Genomic DNA, 18,101 nt, shown 5'->3' on the forward strand with positions numbered 1-18,101 from the left:
AGAGTTATGTTTTAGGCATGTTAGATGTGAGCTGTCTATCAGATATTCATGTAAATTGGTCTGGATTAGAAGTCAGTACAGATTAGAGATGTTAATTTGGAAGTCATCAGCTGTAGGTGCTATTTAAAGCCACAAGACTAGATGAGATCACAGAGTGATTAAACATGAAGAAGAACCAAGACCTGAGCCCTAGGACACAACCCCCAGCCCTCAAATTGAATATTATCATCTCCATCCTACTGATGAGGAAGCACAATCTTGAACATGGTAAATATCTTAACAAGATCATACAGTTAGTAAACTGCAGAGGCAAATATCAAACAAAGACTGCCGTAGGCCATTAACTCCTACTGTATATGGTGGTAAAGAAAGCTGAAATCTATCAATGGAAACAGAAACCCTAGCAACACATTTTCAAATAATTCTCTAGGTCACTGCCTCCACCAATGTTTTTCCACACACCAAGTGCTTACTGAAGAATACGTAAAAATGCAGAGTTCTAGAAGCTCCACTTCCTATACTCAAAAGGGAATCCATGAAAAATAATTTTAATGTTATCTAGATTATTGTAATGCATAGCCAACTTTGGGATAATTCATCTGAAAATCATCAGACAAAAAATAATGTGACCCAAAGGGAAAAATAAAACCTGCATACCTTCCTGAAGCCTAGTGTAGAGATGCCATCCATTCTAGGCTGAGGGAGTGATAGAGTGATAAGAGTTGAAGGCAGGGCTGGCTCCAGATACCACACCACTCCAGGAAGATAAGCAATGTAGTTTCTCAAGAAATACTGCACAGCCAAAGAAACTATCATCAGAGTGGACAGGCAACGTACAGAATGTGAGAAAATTTTTGCAGTATATCCATCTGACAAAGGGCTAATATCCAGAATCTACAAGGAACTTAAACAAATTTACAAGAAAAAAACAAACAACCCCATCAAAAAAGTGGGCAAAGAATATGAACAGACGCTTCTCAAAAGAAGACATTAATGTGGCCAACAAACAAGAAAAAAAGCACATTATCACTAGACATTAGAGAAAAGCAAATCAAAACCACAATGAGATACCATCTCACGCCAGTTAGAATGGTGATCATTAAAAAGTCAGGAAACTACAGATGCTGGAGAGGATGTGGAGAAGTAGGAATGCTTTTACACTGTTGGTGGGATTTTAAATTAGTTCAACTATTGTGGAAGACAGTGTGGCAATTCCTCAAGGATCTAGAACCAGAAATACCATTTGATCCAGCAATCCCATTACTGGATACATACCTAAAGGATTATAAATCACTCTACTATAAAGACACATGCACATGTCTGTTTATTGCAGCACCATTCACAATAGCAAATACTTGGAACCAACTCAAATGCCCATCAGTAATAGTCTAGATAAAGAAAATGTGGCACATATACCCCATGGAACACTATGCAGCCATTAAAAAGGATGAGTTAATGTCCTTTGCAGGGAGGATGAGGCTGGAAACCATCATTCTCAGCAAACTAACACAGGAACAAAAAAAAAACACCACATGTTCTCACTCTTAAGTGGGAGTTGAACAATGAGAACCCATGGACAGAGGGAGGGGAACATCACATACCAGGGTCTGTTGGGGGGTGTGGGGCTTGGGGAGGAATAGCATTAAAAGAAATACCTAATGTAGATGAAGGATTGATGGGTGCAGCAAACCGCCATGGGATGTGTATACCTATGTAATAAAACTGCACATTCTGCACATGTATATCAGAACTTAAAGTATAATTTAAAAGATAAGCAAACAAACAACAACAACAACAAAAAACACTTCACCTGTGGCCATTCACACAGAGGAAGATCATTCTGGTAATGCTACCTGAAATCAAATTGCCCTTTTGATTTCCACAGGTGACTTACAAGGAGCTTATTGGCCAGTAGTTCCCAACCTGGAAAAACCTAGGACTAATCAATGTTTATCATATATGTACATATTCCTAAGATCTGCTCAAGACTCAATGATTTAGAATCTCAGGAATCTGAGAGTGTGTCTTTTTACATTTCCCATGAGATTCTTATCAGTATCATTATAAGTTTGTGAACTCATGCATTGGAACCATTGTTGTAGAACATTAAACATCTCTAGGTGTTTTTCAAATGTTCTTAGGTTAAGCTAGGAATTCCTCATTAAATAGTGCAGAAATACTTTGAGTCAGCAGTCCCCAACCTTTTTGACACCAGGGACTGGTTTCATGGAAGACAATTTTTCCACCAACTGTTGGGGGAGCAGGGGATGGTTTTGGGATGATTCAAACACATTACATCTATTGTGCACTTAATTTCTATTATGATTACATTGTAATATATAATGAAATAATTATACCACTCACCATAATGTAGAATCAGTGAACTTGTTTCCTGCAACTAGAGAATCTCATATGGAGGTGATGGGAGACAGTGACAGGTCATCAGGCATTAGACTCTCATAAGGAGTATAACCTAGATCTCTCATGTGTGAGGTTGACAATAAAGTCTGCACTCCTATGAGAATCTAATGCCTTCGCTGATCTGACAGAAGGTGGGGCCTCAGATGGTTAGGAGAGCAATGTGGAGTGGCTGTGAATACAGATGACATGTTGTTTGCTGGCCCGTCTCTCACCTCCTGCTGTGTGGCTGGGTTAACAGGCTGTGGATTGGTATCAGTCTGTGGCCTGGGGGTTGGGGATCCCTGCCTTAAGTCTTTTCCAGCGTAAGTGCAGGCTTATCATTGCATTGCTCAAGATAGTAGTCACTAGCCACATGTGGCTACTGAGCACTTGAAATGTGGTTAGTCCAAATTAACATGTGCTACAGTAGAAAACAGACACTGAATTTCACAGACCTAGAGAAGAAATGTAAACTGTCTCACTAATAGATATAAAATTAGTAAATTTTATTGATAAATATTAAATAGATATAAAATCTCATTAGCAAATAGATATAAAATTAACTTTTATATCTATTTATGTTGAAATGCTATTTTGTTATTATGTTGAAATATCTATGTTGAAATGCTATTTTGAATCTGTTGGGTTAAATATAACATATTATTAAGGTTAATTTCAACTGTGTCTTTTTAATTTTTTCAAAGTACTTCCTAGAAATGCTAAAATTACATATGCGACTTTCATTATTTACAGCACTGACTAACATGTATACTTACTGATCTTCTCATTGTTGAATCACACTATATTCTGGACTCCCACAGTCCTTTGCTCATAATTCTATAAGAGACTTATCACAATATATTCCAATTATCTTTTTACATCTCAGTCTACATTGCCAGTCTGTGAGCAGTTGGGGGGAGCGTCCTGTTCATCTGTCTCCTCTGACCTAGCACAGTGCATGGCACCTGACAGATGTTCATAAACAGCTGATTTCTTTGTTTTCTTGCCCTGGGCCACACAGATTGTTAACTGTAGAGCAAAGGCTCTAACTCAGGTTGCTTGAATTCTGCTCTCATCCACTATCCATGACATCCTACTGCCTTAAACCCTTTCTCTGAAGATTAGCACAAGAAGCAAATCGAAGTAAAACTCAAATCAGTCCAATTTACTACTCATTAGCAGTTTTTATGAAGACTGGTTGTGGATGAGATTGAAACTCAAAACTAATGTGACATTTTGAATTGTCTCAAGTTGTCACTTTTCCATGCTGTGCTTCACTCTCATTAGGAAAAGTAATCAAGATCTGGGCCTACTGTTAAACTATGTCCCTTGCCATTATTAAAGCTTAGCACTCGGAGGTATCTAATGTTCATGTTGATGCTACCCTTTTCCTTACTGGCACAGAAGTTGTCTATTCGTTTCTTCCCTGATTAATGTTTTGGAGTTTCTTCTCTTTCAGACTATGCCCTCAGCCTACCAATTAGGAATACACACTGATTTTCTCTGAAAGCACTTGTGTTTCCATACACTCAGGTCCCTTTATAATGGAGACATCTCATAATACCTTCTGTTTCCTCTGGGACTGTCTGCTAATATTAGAGCACCTCTGAGACATGCAGGACCCTGGGAAAGTACCTTTTATATACATTATAATATAAACAATTGGACCTTAAAAGTATTTAGAAATTCACAGGCCCATTAGGTATACTCAGTCATCTGAATAAAATTTCAAAATAGTAGATAGAGAACAAATACTTACGTATTTGTTTATGGTCCAATCATTGCATGTAAAAATACTTCATAGTGTGCGCCCAAAAACTCTTCCTGTTCAGGCCCAAGAACAATCTCTTTGTGTTCTTAATTGTTAAATGTTCCATTCCTGGCTGATTTCATATCTCCTACTAAGAGAAAAATGCAGCAATGCTGTTATTACTCATAATGACATGGCTCTTTGGTAACTTCTGTATTGAAACATGATGAATTTTCTTCCCTCTTCAGTTCTCTAACACCATTTATTTAATGCTGGTTACATTATTACTCATGTAATAATGTAATCATTCATTGTGCCACCCATGAATATTGGCTTCCAATGATTCTCTCAAAGGTTTTTGCTGTTTCATTAACGATGATCACAAATACAGGCCTTACCCAGAGTACTAAGGAAAATGTGAATCACAATTCATTTTCTGATTATTAAATTTACTGTTTAGAATTTTTTACACCCTAGAAACAGGAAAATGCTTCTTCCAACTGTGTCTTCTCTTGAACTTATGAAGCCATTTTCACTGCACTCCTGAAGTGTGATCTCTTTTTATGTTGACCATCCCTGCTTTCTGCATACCACCACCACCAGCAAGGAGAATGCATGAAGGGCCCAATGGCATGATTAAAAAAAAAAAAATCCCATTCATTGAAGGAAGGGCCATTCAGAATGCACAATTTAAGATCATCCAGGAAGAGAAAGGCATTGCTATATCTGTCAGAAGCAGGAGAAGTCATTGATTAGAATGGGCCCTTAGTGTTGCAGAAAAATGGTTTCAAAAGCTCTCAGAAAAGAGGGTTAGAGAGATAGGTGAGGCCATCCCAGGAGAAGTGCCTGATACCTGGCACAGAACCTGCAGAGAGGGTGGGATGGTGCCCTGGTTGTCAGTTGGAGACTATGCTTACAGGGTTAAAGATACCTGCTGCCATCACCACAGCCCTTTAGTGCCATGGACCACAGGTGGCACCACAATTAGAAAATAGTTGGGCCTGAGTGGACGCATGGGCCCATTCATGCCTCACAAGGCCAAGGACTGGAGTTGAACCCCAACTCTTTCCAAAGCCAGAGCCCTGAGCTCATCTTATGTCATATGGGAATAAGAATCATCCAAAATCTCTCCTGATCCTCCAAAGGAAATACCATGCTGGCCAGCAGGAACAATCTTCTCATCACGTCAGTCTTCTGGCTCTGAGTCCCAGTCCAGGATTCTAAGATGATCTGAGAGGCATACATCCCAGAGCTCCTCAGGGAGTCTGGGTGGCCATATCATGGGGTCAGAGAAGAGAATAGGAAAGCACTGCAAACAGGATAAAATGGGACCAGGTCAGAGGCAGGTACTGATTCTCCTCCCAATGGCACTGCAACCCTGGCCAGTCCCAGCAGTGGGAGGAAGAATTAAAAGTTTCAAAGGAGGCCCCCAAAGTATTAAGGAGTCCCTGAGGGATTTGGGTGGCACTGGCTACAACATATTGAATTCAGAGATAAGGGGCTTTGAAATGCTTTCAAGAGTAGACTAGAGAGAAAACAATATCCTTAAGGGAAACTATAATATCTTAGAGGAAAAAGGGACATTCATGGGACATTCCAGGTGATGCCATGTTGTAGCTATGCCCCACTTACCACCATTGTTGATATATCTTAGGTCATATTTTTTATAATAATCGAATAAATGTAACCGTAAGCCTCTAACTTCCCACTGTAAGAATGTTCTAAAACTCTCCCTGAGTCACCTCTCCAGGGTTTACTCATGATTTTCAGCCTTGGTCCCTCTTGTTTTGCTAGTGTAATAAATAACACTTGAGCATCCACGAGTCTGGTGCTGAAAGCTGGCTTGGAAATTTGCAATGTTTTATCTCCCAAAAAGCACTTTGGGCTTTTATGAAAATTTGTACACTCCCACTCTATTCCGCTGAGGCTTGTCAAATCAAAAATACATCTTATTTTACATTATATTCCACTAGTGAGCCTGATTTGCAGTCTAATAAAATTGTGTAGTTTTAGGCAAATATTTGTGACATAAAATTGTGATGCTGTCAAAGTTTGTCTGTATCACCCCTTTTTCCCTTCTAGGCCATGTAATATACTAGTAAAAGCAGGGCTCTTGAGTTTCTAAGAAAATAATTCAAATTTGCCTTCATTATTTATTAACTATGAAACACGAACCAGTTACTTAATCTCCTAGATTTGTTGGGGAGTTTAAAGATCACTTCTACCCATCTTAATTCTTAAATGGGATCTTCAGCTGGGTCTAGGAATCAAATTGACACAAGAGAAGTTAAGAGGAGAGTGGCATATAAGTGTCATTATTTTTACTTGTGCTTAGGGATCATTAAGAGACCAAAGACCTGAAGAAAATGGTCAAAGCAGAGATTTTTTAATACATTTTAGACAAAGAATGAGAGATTTGTGAGGAAATGGCAGGACGAAAGGATCTGGCTAGAGACAGTAAATTCTAGGGAAGAATGATTATTAGGAGACCTATGGTGGGAGTGTGTAAAGCTAGTGGAAGATAACAGCTTCTTCAGTAACTTTACTTGTACAGCAATAATTCCAAGTCTCTGGTGATAAGGGTTAATATTGTAACACTGGTACAAGGAAGGCACTCTGTTCCAAGGAATTTTTATGGCTTAATATATGTAGGAAGGGACAGTTCCGATAGCCCTTTCTGCAAACAGAGTTTCTCAAGTGCTTTCAACTTAAAATAATCGATATACCAAATCCACACACTTGTGGGTGATCATCATTAACTCTTGCAGCTTCAATTTTTTTCTCTGTAGAGTTAATAACACCTTTCTAGAATGGTAATTGTGGTTCATGAAAAGTCCTTGGCAAATAAGAGGCAAGCAGTGCATACAAGTTTACATTCTTCTTACTTTACTTTGCCAATGGCCTCTGGCCTCCCATATCCAAGCACAGGGTGTTCCTGGCTATCCAATGCCCATTGATTTGGTATCTTGGCTTCAGACAAGTCCATGCTCATACTTCTGACTACACATTCCATTCTTCCAAAGCAATTTATGGCATTTGATTCTTTTGGAAGTTCTGTGTTGTTTGTGACAATAGCAAGAATAAAAGATTAGTTTAGAGGCTAGCCAAGTTCCACCCTAAGCTAGGAGCAAGGTCTGGTTTCACCACTGATTAGTGATTACCTGGGTTAACCAGGTAAATCTTGCAATTCAGAATAACATGGTCTGGATCTTTATGCCAACAGCAGTAGCAACAAATAATGAATATTTGGCTTTGACCTTTCACCCAATGGACTATCTGGGACCCCAGGTACTCCTAGTTCCTTTTCCCAATCCAGTCACATTAAAGTGAACTTGCTGCAGCCAATGTGCCAATATCCATTCTCTTGAGTTTGGGAGATAAAAAATTTGAAGAGAGTAACTACTTGGGACAATTCTGGCCTTTTAGTCTTCCTTAAGTCAAACATTGTTTTGCAGACCAATGTTTCTCAAACTATACTGCTTATTACAATATGCTGCCCCACCTTTTCAAAATGCACATGCACACTTCCCACCACTGAGAGTCTGAATTAATCCATCTTGGGTAGAGCTTGGGTATTACTATGTTTTTTTTTTTCAATTCAAAAGTGGTTCTGATGTATACCAAATGGTGAGAATCATTGTTGGAGACCGATGATGATATCTGCAGACAATGCTATCCCTGGTTTATATTCAGATCTAATTCAGATCCCAGCCCTTCTAGTATTTTATTAACTATTTTTCCATATAAAACTTAGTTGCCAATTCAGACACCCTATCATTTGGAGTACATAACGATGGGGAGATATAGAAATTCAAACTGGAAAATTAATTAGCATCTCTAGCCTGTAGGAAAGAAGGATTATATGAGAACAGATAATCTTGAGCAGGAAGTTTGATTCATAAACTGGATTTTTATTCTATTTTACAAGCTCCAAGGAAGGTTTCGAAAGTTCATGGTTTTTCTCTTTGACATCAGAGAAGAAGCCATTAGGGTATGCTGTAAAACATCCTTAAGCTTCTTAACAAATTCCACTTATAGTTGCATTCTTTAACGTAGCTGAATCTCTTTGGAAATCAGTTATATACCTAGCCTATTCCATTTGTAAAAACAATGATTATTTAAAGTTTACTACTGTGGCAATCATTGTATCTGTTCCCTAACATTTGGATCCCTTTTTCTTTCCTAGCATATGATAGAATTGCATTTCCCCTTCCTTTGAACTCAGGCATAGTCCTGTGGCTTGCTTTGGCCAACAAAATGCAAGTAATGTCAAGTGTGCTACTACCTGGAAGAAGACTGAAAGGAAGTTCATCCTTTACTGTGTTCCCTTTCTGTCTGCCAACAATGTCCCTTATAGTGATGGTGTCATCAGCTTGGGTTCCAGAGTAACTAAGATAATGACATGAAACACAGTTCCTATTTAGTCCTTGATGGGCAACCCTGTTACAGGTTTATGCCCCTGAGATCTGAAGATTGAAACCTCAGTAACTACCTTTTAGATAAAATGTTTTTTAAAACATTTTATCTAAAAGGTATTTACCTTTTCTTTTATTTTTTCCTCAGCTTCCTTAAAACTTTACATGTGTTAGTCATTTAACTCTTACAGTGTTACAGCCTGTGCAACATAGTGATACCCTGTATCTACAAAACATACAAAAACTAATCATGTGGTGTACACTTGTCCTCCCAGCTACTTGGGAGGCTGAGTAGGGAGGATCACTTGGGCCCAAGAGTTTTAGGCTACAGTGAGCTATGATCATCATTGCACTCCAGCCCGGGTGACAGAGGGAAACTCTATTTCAAAAATAAATAAATAAATAAGTTTTTTAAAAAAATAACTCAAATAACTCTAATTGCATTGATAGGAGATGGGAAAATATCAAACCAAATAAATAGGTTTTTTTAAAATAGAACTGATTTGCTCTAATAAAATATAAGGGGCCTATATAAAGCAGTAATAGTGACATTCCTGATAGCTGAGGATAGCTCTACTGGTGAGTGCTGCACAATTACTATAAAGAGAGAATGAAATAAGAAAGTTTGTCTGTTACTACTCATACTCATTTAGTTGTTCTTCTATGGTGTCTTAGCAAAACTCCAATCTTGCTTGCTTGAGTTCTAGTTATAGTGCAGACCTAAACCAGAAGCAGAAGCTTTTAAGTGGATAACAGAAGCCACATGCTTCACAGCTATTCCTGTTCAGTGGGTTATTTCAAACTATCCCAACTCCTACTATTGTTAAGGCTTTTCCTTAATGATATCTCTACCCTACAAGTCCCCTACCCTCTAGTTTATGGATATGGGTGGGTAACAAATGTTCCAGACCGTATTATTATTTCTATAGGAGTAAAGATGATGTAATAGCTGGGCTGTCTCAAGGATAAAAGTGTCATTTCAAACTTTAAAATTAACAGGAATTATGACCACACTCAGCAACAAGAAGTCAAATTTGTACTTTGCATAGCTTCCACAAAGAATGGCCAGTCATAGTAAATATCTTTTTAAAATTCTTTGTAAATGGTCTCTATTCTGAGAGGATAAATATTCTGCCCTTCTATCCACATGGTCTTTCTTCCTCTTCAGTCTCTTTCAGTTTCTGGCATCTTTTATCTAGTCTCTTCGAGTAGGAAACTAGCTCTACATGTCCATATTTATATCTTTTTGTCTTGGGCTTGAACTAATAATATTTTTACCTTAGAGTTCAATATTTTCTACTCTTAATTCTGGTCCTGCTACAGATGATCCAAGTTTACGTGTGCAAATTATAGGTATATAAGAGAAGGAAGTTCATGGGCACGGTCAGAACAGCAGCAAGCCAATTAATACTTGGGACACTGGCCAGACACTTAAAGCCAGCATGTGCTGTGAAATGTCACTAGATTTTATACTCCAGAGGGGTCAGGGACTTTTGTCTGTTTGGTTCACTTCTGTATCTCTAGCTTCTAGATCAGTTCTTGGCACACAGAAGCTACTGCACAAATATTATGTTAATATGTGGATAAAATAACAAATAAATAAATCAGCTCTGCCATTTGTTGAATAAGCTAAATTAGTTCAAATAAGTATCTTATCCTTTCTGTGACTTGGTATTTTAACTTCATAAGTAAACTTCTACTATTAGACATTTTAAAAATAAATTTCTTAAGGTCTAGAATCTTCAGTTCCATATAACTAATATCTAGAATAGTGCCTAATAAATGTTTGTGGAGGCAAGGAAAAAAGGAATAAAACTCAAAAAAAAAAAGAGAAAAGAAAGAAGGAAGAAGAATAAAAATGATGGGGAGGAAAGGAATAAAGAAGGAAAGTTAAAATAGAGATGGAGGAAAGAAAAACATAATTATAAAAAGAAAGGTGAATATCCATTTAACAGTTTTATACAGAAGATGAAAGAAAATGATAACCTTGTATGTTGATGTCTGAGGTGTGGAGTCAGAGAAAGAAGGGACAATTTTTGGTAGAGATGAGAGGAGTTAATTATTTATTTGATGACCATGAATAGTAAATCTTAACTTTAAAAAAATTTTAGAGACCACAACAATTTTTATATTGGCAATTTGGTGCCCTACACTCAGGTAGGCCAGAGAAAAGAGACACTTATCAATGAACATGACATTGCTTTACCTGGACTGTTTCCAGAATAAATAAAATGTGCATGCCTAGTGGTTAAAGTTTAGTCCTATTTTGAGGAAGTTGTACTTGATAATACCTCATAAGAACCATCTCAAACGTATGGTGATTTATATGAAGTCTCATAGAAAACAGAGTTTTGGACTATTTAAGAAAGACTAATGTAAATATACTGGTGAAAATGAATGGAAAAATTGTTTCAACTTCAAATTCCACCAGAACTCAGATGGGGTCTTTCTGAAAGTTTACTGGGCAACACCTTTCTGTATCCTGTGAAAAATCTTTGCCACATTTTAAAAATATAGACTTTTATCCACAAATATTGGCCAAATTTTGTTGTAAATTGATACTATGTATGTAGTTAAACATTTTGGCCAAAGCTAAAATGTTCAGCATATAGCTAACACGGTTGCAGATACAGCCATTTGGAGATAAGAGAACATTTTGCACTTGTTAAAAAAAAAAGTAGAAAAAAACATGATTTTTCCGATCAAGTGCCTAAAAGTTTAACATACTCATTTGCTTGCCAGTGATTAAACATCTGCATACATGTGTGTGTAGACACACATATGACCTTTAATTAAAAGCTGCTTTTAATCCATATAGAGTTCAAAAACAAAATTAAACATTGTGCAGGATAATGAAACTTAATTTTAGATTTGCTGGGCATGATGGCTCATGCCTATAATCTCAGCACTTTGGGAGGCTGAGGCAGGCTAATTGCCTGAGCCCAAGAGTTTGATACTAGCTTGGGCAACATGGCAAGACCCCATCTCTAAAAAAAAATACAAAAAATTAGCTGGGTGTGATGACACCATGCCTGTAGTCCCAGCTGCTTGGAAGGTAGATGTAGGAGGATCACTTTAGCCCAGGAGTTTCAGGCTGCAGGGAGCCATGATCAAACTACTGCACTCTAGCCTAGACGACAGAGCAAGACTCCATCCCCCTCAAAAAAAATAAATTAAATTTCTTTTCAAGGACAGCAATTCTCCTTGTACCATGCATTTCCCATTTCATAATATATAGTCATTCATGACTATATAGTCACGATTAATAAATATTGAGTACCTATTGACACAGACAGGAGACAGGAAAATACTGGGTGGAAGAGGGTGATTCCCCAGCAAAGGCCCCATCCTCAACCCTGGAAACCCACGATCCTAAATGGGAACAAGCATTCCTGTTTTTGCACCGAGAATGTTGCATTTTGGTCCACGATGTCACCTATCCTGTACCCGTATAAACCCCAAGCCCACGCTTCATGAGGAGATGAGCAGAAGAGCCAAGGAGCAGAAGAACGGCATGGCAAAGAAGGAAAGAAGAGAAGGAGCATCTGAACATCAAGAGAAGACCAGCTAGGGACAGCCAGAGAGGAGTTTGACCACAGGACAGCCAAACTCCAGGCGAAGATTATCTTCCCACTCCATTCCCCTTTCAGCTTCCCATCCTGCCAACTGAAAGCCACCTCCACCACTCAGTAAAACCCCCATATTCACTACTCTTCAAATCCATGGGTAACCTGATTCTTCCAGGATGCTAGACAAGGCCCTGGGCATCAAGGGGGCATTGAGATGTGGACTTAAGCCATCTGTGGACAGCAGAGCTAAAAGAGCACTGTAACACTGGGGTTTCGAGAATCACAGGCACCCAACCCTAGACACTGCCATGGGGCCAGAGTCAAAAAACACTCATCTCAGTTCATGCAGCTGCCCATCTGCATACTCCCCCTCCTGTAAGGGGTTTGAGCTCATGGTGGCCAAACAGACAGCCACACCCCTGTCACACATCCTGCAAGGTGGGTCAGGGAACTCTCCCATTTCACTATTATGTATCATACACTTAAACAGACTTCACAATGGTTTATGGAGACGGGAGACTTAAAGAAAAGACATGATATAATGTCAAATACTAATACGTTCTGTGAAGAACAATAAAGCAGTGTGACATGGTTTGGCTGTGTCCCCACCCAAATCTCATCTTGAATTATAGTTCCCATAATCCCCACATGTCATGGCAGAAACCCAGAGGGAGGTAATTGAATCATGGGGGACGGTTACCTCTATGTTGTTTTCATGATAGTGAGTAAGTTCTCATGAGATCTAGTGGCTTATAAGAAGCTTTTCTTCTTCTGCTTCTGCTTGTGACCATGTGAAGAAGGACGTGTTTGCTTCCTCTTCCCCCATGATTATAAGATTTTTGATGCCATCCCAGCCATGCAGAACTATGAGTCAATTAAACTTCTTTACTTTATAAATTACTCAGTGTCAGGTATGTCTTTATTAGCAGCATGAGAACAAACTACTATGGTAAATTGGTACCACAGAGAGTGGGGTGCTGCTATAAAGATACCCAAAAATCTGAAAGCAATGTTGGAACTGGGTAACAGGCAGAGATTGGAACAGTCTGGAGGGTTCAGAAGAAGACAGGAAAATATGGGAATGTTTGGAACTTCCTAGAGACTTATTGAATGGCTTTGACCAAATGCTGATAGCGATAGGGACAACAAAGTACAGGCTGAAGTGGTCTCAGATAGAGATAAGGAACTTGTTGGGAATTGGAGTAAAGGTCACTTTTGCTCTGCTTTAGCAAAGAGGCTGGGGGCTTTTTATCTCTCCCCTAGAGATCTGTGGAACTTTGAACTTGAGATGCTTTAGGGTATCTGGTGAAAAAAATTTCTAATCAGCAAAGCATTCAAGAAATGACAGAGCATAAAAGTTTGAAAACGTTGCAGCCTGAAAACGATGCAGTAGAAAAGAAAAACCCATTTCCTGAGGAGAAATTCAAGCCTGCTGCATAAATGTGCATAAGTAATGAGGAGCTAAATGCTGCTCACCAACAAGATGGGGAAAATGCCTGCAAGGCATGTCAGAGACCTTAGCAGCAGTTCCCCCCCATCACAGGCCTGGAGGCCTAGGAGGGAAAAATAGTTTCCTAAGCCAGGTTCAGGGCCTCCCTGCTGTGTGCAGCCTCAGGACTTGGTGGTTTGGTGTCCTGTGTCCCAGCTGTTCCAGCAATGACCAAAAAGGGCCAAGGTACAGCTCAGGCCATTGCTTCAGAGGGTGGAAGCCCCAAGCCTTGGCAATTTCCACATGGTGTTGAGCCTGAAGATGTACAGAAGTTAATAACTGAGCTTTGGGAACCTCTACCTGGATTTCAGAGGATGTATGGAAACTGCATATCCAGGGAGAAGTCTGCTACAGGGGCAAAGTCCTCATGGAGGTCCTTGACTAGGTCATGCAGAAGGGAAATGTGGGGTTGGAGCCCCCACACAGAGTCCTCACTGGGACACTGCCTAGTGTAGCTGTGAGTAGAGGGCCACCATCTTCCACACTCCAAAATGGAAAATCCACTGACAGCTTGTACTGTGCACCTGGAAAAGCTGCAGAAACTCAACACCAGCCTGTGAAATCAGCTGGGAGGCAGGCTGTACCCTGCAAAGCCACAGGGGTGGAGCTGCCCAAGGCCATGGGAGCCCACCTTTTGCATCAGAGTGACCTGAATGCCAGACATGAAGTCAAAGGAGATCATTTTAGAGCAATGAGGTTTGACTGCCCTGCTGGATTTCAGACTTGCATGGGGTCTACAGCCCCTTCATTTTGGCCAATTTCTCCCATTTGCAATGAGTGTATTTACTCAATGCCTCTACCCCCATTGTGTCTAGGAAGTAATTAACCTGCTTTCAGTTTTACAGGCTCATAGGCAGAAGGGACTTGCCTAGTGTCAGATGAGACTTTGGACTTGGGCTTTTGGGTTAATGCTGGAATAAGCTAAGACTTTGGGAAACTGTTAGAAAGGTAAGATTGTGTTTTAAAACATGAAGACATAAGATATGGGAAGGACTGGGGTGGAATGATATGGTTTTTCCATGTCCCCACCCAATCTCATCTTGAATTGCAGTTTCCACAATCCCCAAGTATCATGGCAAGGACCTGGGGGGAAGTAATTAAATCATGGGAGCAGTTACCTCCATGCTGTTCTTGTGATAGTAAGTGAGTTGTCACGAGATTGGATGGTTTTACAAGGGGCTTTTCCATGTGAAGAAGAACATAATTGCTTCACCTTCTGCCATGATTGCAAGTTTCCTTAGACCTGTGTGGAACTGTGAGTCAATTAAATCTCTTCCCTTTATAAATTGTCCAGTCTCAGGTATGACTTTATTAGCATGTAAGAATGGACTAATACACAGCATATAAAGAAATGTAGTGGAAAATTTATTTTAGACAGACTAATAATGGAATGTTTTTCTCAGGTAACATGTGAGCAGACTTGAAAGAAGTTGGGGAGTTAGCCAAGTGGCTATCTGGAAGCCATTATGGGCAGAGATAATGAAAGGCTAAAATGGTGGCATCAGGTTTGAGGAGCATTCAGTAGCTGTCATGACTAACACTGAATCAGTAAGGGAGAGAGTAGGAAGAAAGCAGGTCACAAGATAGCCAGAGCCTACTTCCAATGAGTAGTGATTTCTCAACAAGTGGGAAGGAAGCAGTTCACCACTCCTGAGAGCATTTGGCAGTGGCTGGAGGCATTTTTGGTTGTTACAACTTTCAGGGAGTTCTGTTGACATCTAGTGGGCAGAGGCCAGAGATGCTGCTAAACATCCTACAATGCACAGAACCCCAGTGCACAGCAAAGAATTATCCCACTCAAAATGTTAATAGTGCTTAGATTGAGAAACCCTGATAGAGGACACTGATTTTCAATTCTGTATGCACAACAGAGTCACCTAAAGACCTTTTAGAAATATTGTACCTGGGGTCTTACCCAGAGAGTCTAGTTGGCTTTAGGGTCCAGGCATCCATCTTTTTCAAATGTAGATAAAGGATCAGAAAACTAATGTTAGACAAGATAAGCATTCACCATGCTCAAAGTCAATTAAATGCCTAATTGCTTTCTTTCTTTTTAGACTACAGGTTTCATAAGGCCTGGGACCCTGATTTTCTTGTTCTCAGCAGTATCTCATTCTAGCACAGTAACACACAGTAGAAAGAAGAGAATTGAAATTGAAACATGAAATCAAAGCTCTACATATAATGATTTAATGATCCTCATAAATGCTTTATAAGTGACTTAAATCAAAATGGTCAACAAAAGAGTTAGAACGTCTTACTTAAGCAATAAGATTTTAGCATCCAACTTGCTGCAGTTAAAATGTTTTATTACCCACTTTCTTCCAGGACTAAGCAATGTCACAAACCTCTATTGGCTCCAATTTCTTCTATGTATTAAATACATATACCTGGTTATGCCTAGTACTTCCTGTATCTTAAAATGGTTTGTCATCATGGCTACCTGGGTTGATATAAAGGATTTGAAATTTTATTGTTTGTTTGGTTTTTTGTTTTGTTTTGTTTTGCTTTTGAGACAGGGTTTTGATCTGTAACCCAGGTTGGAATGCAGTGGCACTATCACAGCTCACTGAAGCCTCAAATTTCAGGGCTTAAGCGATCCTCCCACATCAGCCTCCCCAGGAACTTGGACCACAGGTGCCCAGCTAAATATTTTTATTTTTGTAGAGACAGGTGTCTTGCTTTGTTCCCAAGGCTGGTCTCAAATTCTTGGGCTTAAAGAATCCTCCCTCTTGGCCTTCCAATATGCTGGGATTATAGGTGTGAGCCACCATGCTAGGCTGACATTTGCTTAATCTATTGATGCTAGGCACCAAGCAATACTTTTGTCCCAAGATTTCAAGGGAAGCTTCAGCAATCAGATAAGGATATAAAAAGTCAGAAGATGCTAAGTACTCACAAGATTAAAACAGAGGAAAGGGGAGATGTCAAAGGGAAGGCATCTGCTAAATAACCAGCACTCTTCCTCTGTCTTATTCTTGTGAATTTTTAGCATTTTTTGACTTTCCATGTAGCATCCAATATGATCATTTAAAAATAGTAGTACCCTGCTTAAAACCTCCAATGACTTCCGCAGATTTATAATAAAATCTTAACCTTTAATATGCCCTACAAAGCCTTAGATGATGTGTCCTCTGCCTTTCACATCTCATCTCTTACCAATCTTCTTCCTGCCTAGAATGCTTCAGCAGTACTGGTTATCTTATGCTCTCTGGTCTGACAAACTATATTTAGTTTAGCCTTAGGGCCTTTGCCCTACCCGGAATCTTGTCCTCCTAAAATAAAAATACACAGATCTTATCAAGTAAATAACGTGATTTGCTATTTAACTGGTAGCTTAAAAAGCATCTCCTCAAAGAAGCCTTCCCTGATCATTTAAATAGCTCCAACCACTCTCTATCATACCACTCCGCTTCACTGCATGTAACACTTGGCTTGATAATTTTCTTCTTTACTTACAAAGTTTTGTGTTTGTTTCCTGATATGGTTTGGCTCTGTGTCTCCACACAAATCTCAATTTGAACTGTAATGTGCACGTGTCAGGGAGAGATCTGGTGGGAGGTGACTGAATCACGGGGGTGGATTTCCCGAAGGCTGTTCTCATGACAGTGAGTGAGTTCTCATGAGATATGTTGGTTCTAAAAGTGTGGCATTTTCCCCCTCGCTTTCTTTGCTGCCACTGTGTGCTTCTCCTTTGCCTTCCACCATGATTGTAATTTTCCTGAGGCTTTCCCAGCCATGTGGAACTATGAGGCAATTAAACCTCTTTTCTTTATAAATTACCCAGTCTTTACAGCAGTGTGAGAACAGATTAATACATTTCCCTACTCCATCACAACATAGGCGTTATGGGAGTTTAGACTTTGTCTGCCTAGCTCATTATTGTCTCCTCAATACCTCAAACAATTCTATCACATAGCAGGCACTCAACTAAGTTTATTAGATGAATAACTCAAGATTGGTCTCTGAATCTGGAACACTGAATCTGATCCCCAAATACATTTCCCAAGCAACAAAGAGAATAGCCTATACAAACTAAACTTACTGTCAAGCCAACAAGCCAGAAAAAAAACCATTGTTTCCAAAAGGACAAAACCAGAGACATGTTAATAAGGCAATAAATTTTCCTCCAAAATGAGTTTAAAGTACATTGTATCAAAGTAAAAGTAAATTTTTTAGCTCACCAATGGCCTGAAGTTCTCATGAGTGAGAACGCTGAGCTAGAATTGGGGGACCCAGGGTTATAACTGCTTTTAGCCCCTCTTGGACTGCAGTAGGGAGGAGTCTTCAGCCCTTTCAGAAGAAGGAATCATTATAGCTTTTGTTGGCTTTGAAGAGACCCATACTCCTGGGAGCACAGAAGATACATACAAAAGAGGCAAGAAAAACTGTCATTCTGAGGACAGTGGATACTAGAGGAAGAGAAAACGCACAGAGAAAGCTTTAGGGGAGGTCAAATTTCATTAAGCTTGAAATTT

At 39.4% G+C, this 18,101-nt stretch overlaps 1 long non-coding RNA gene across 1 annotated transcript in view; it reads right to left on the reverse strand.

The window, feature by feature from the left end:
• Nucleotides 1–3,791: 3,791 nt before the first annotated feature.
• The window catches only part of LOC116563842, a 92,102-nt gene continuing 77,792 nt past the window's right edge, over nucleotides 3,792–18,101 (reverse strand). The window contains exons 3-4 of the long non-coding RNA XR_004274597.1: nucleotides 9,211–9,285; nucleotides 3,792–5,459 (exon numbers count right to left, since the gene is read on the reverse strand). This is a non-coding gene — a long non-coding RNA (uncharacterized LOC116563842). The remainder of the gene's footprint in view (nucleotides 5,460–9,210; nucleotides 9,286–18,101) is intronic.

This window comes from Sapajus apella, unplaced genomic scaffold (genome assembly GCF_009761245.1).
Source record: "Sapajus apella isolate SASKATOON/1434 unplaced genomic scaffold, GSC_monkey_1.0 scaffold36, whole genome shotgun sequence".
NCBI classification, from domain to species: Eukaryota; Metazoa; Chordata; class Mammalia; order Primates; family Cebidae; genus Sapajus; species Sapajus apella.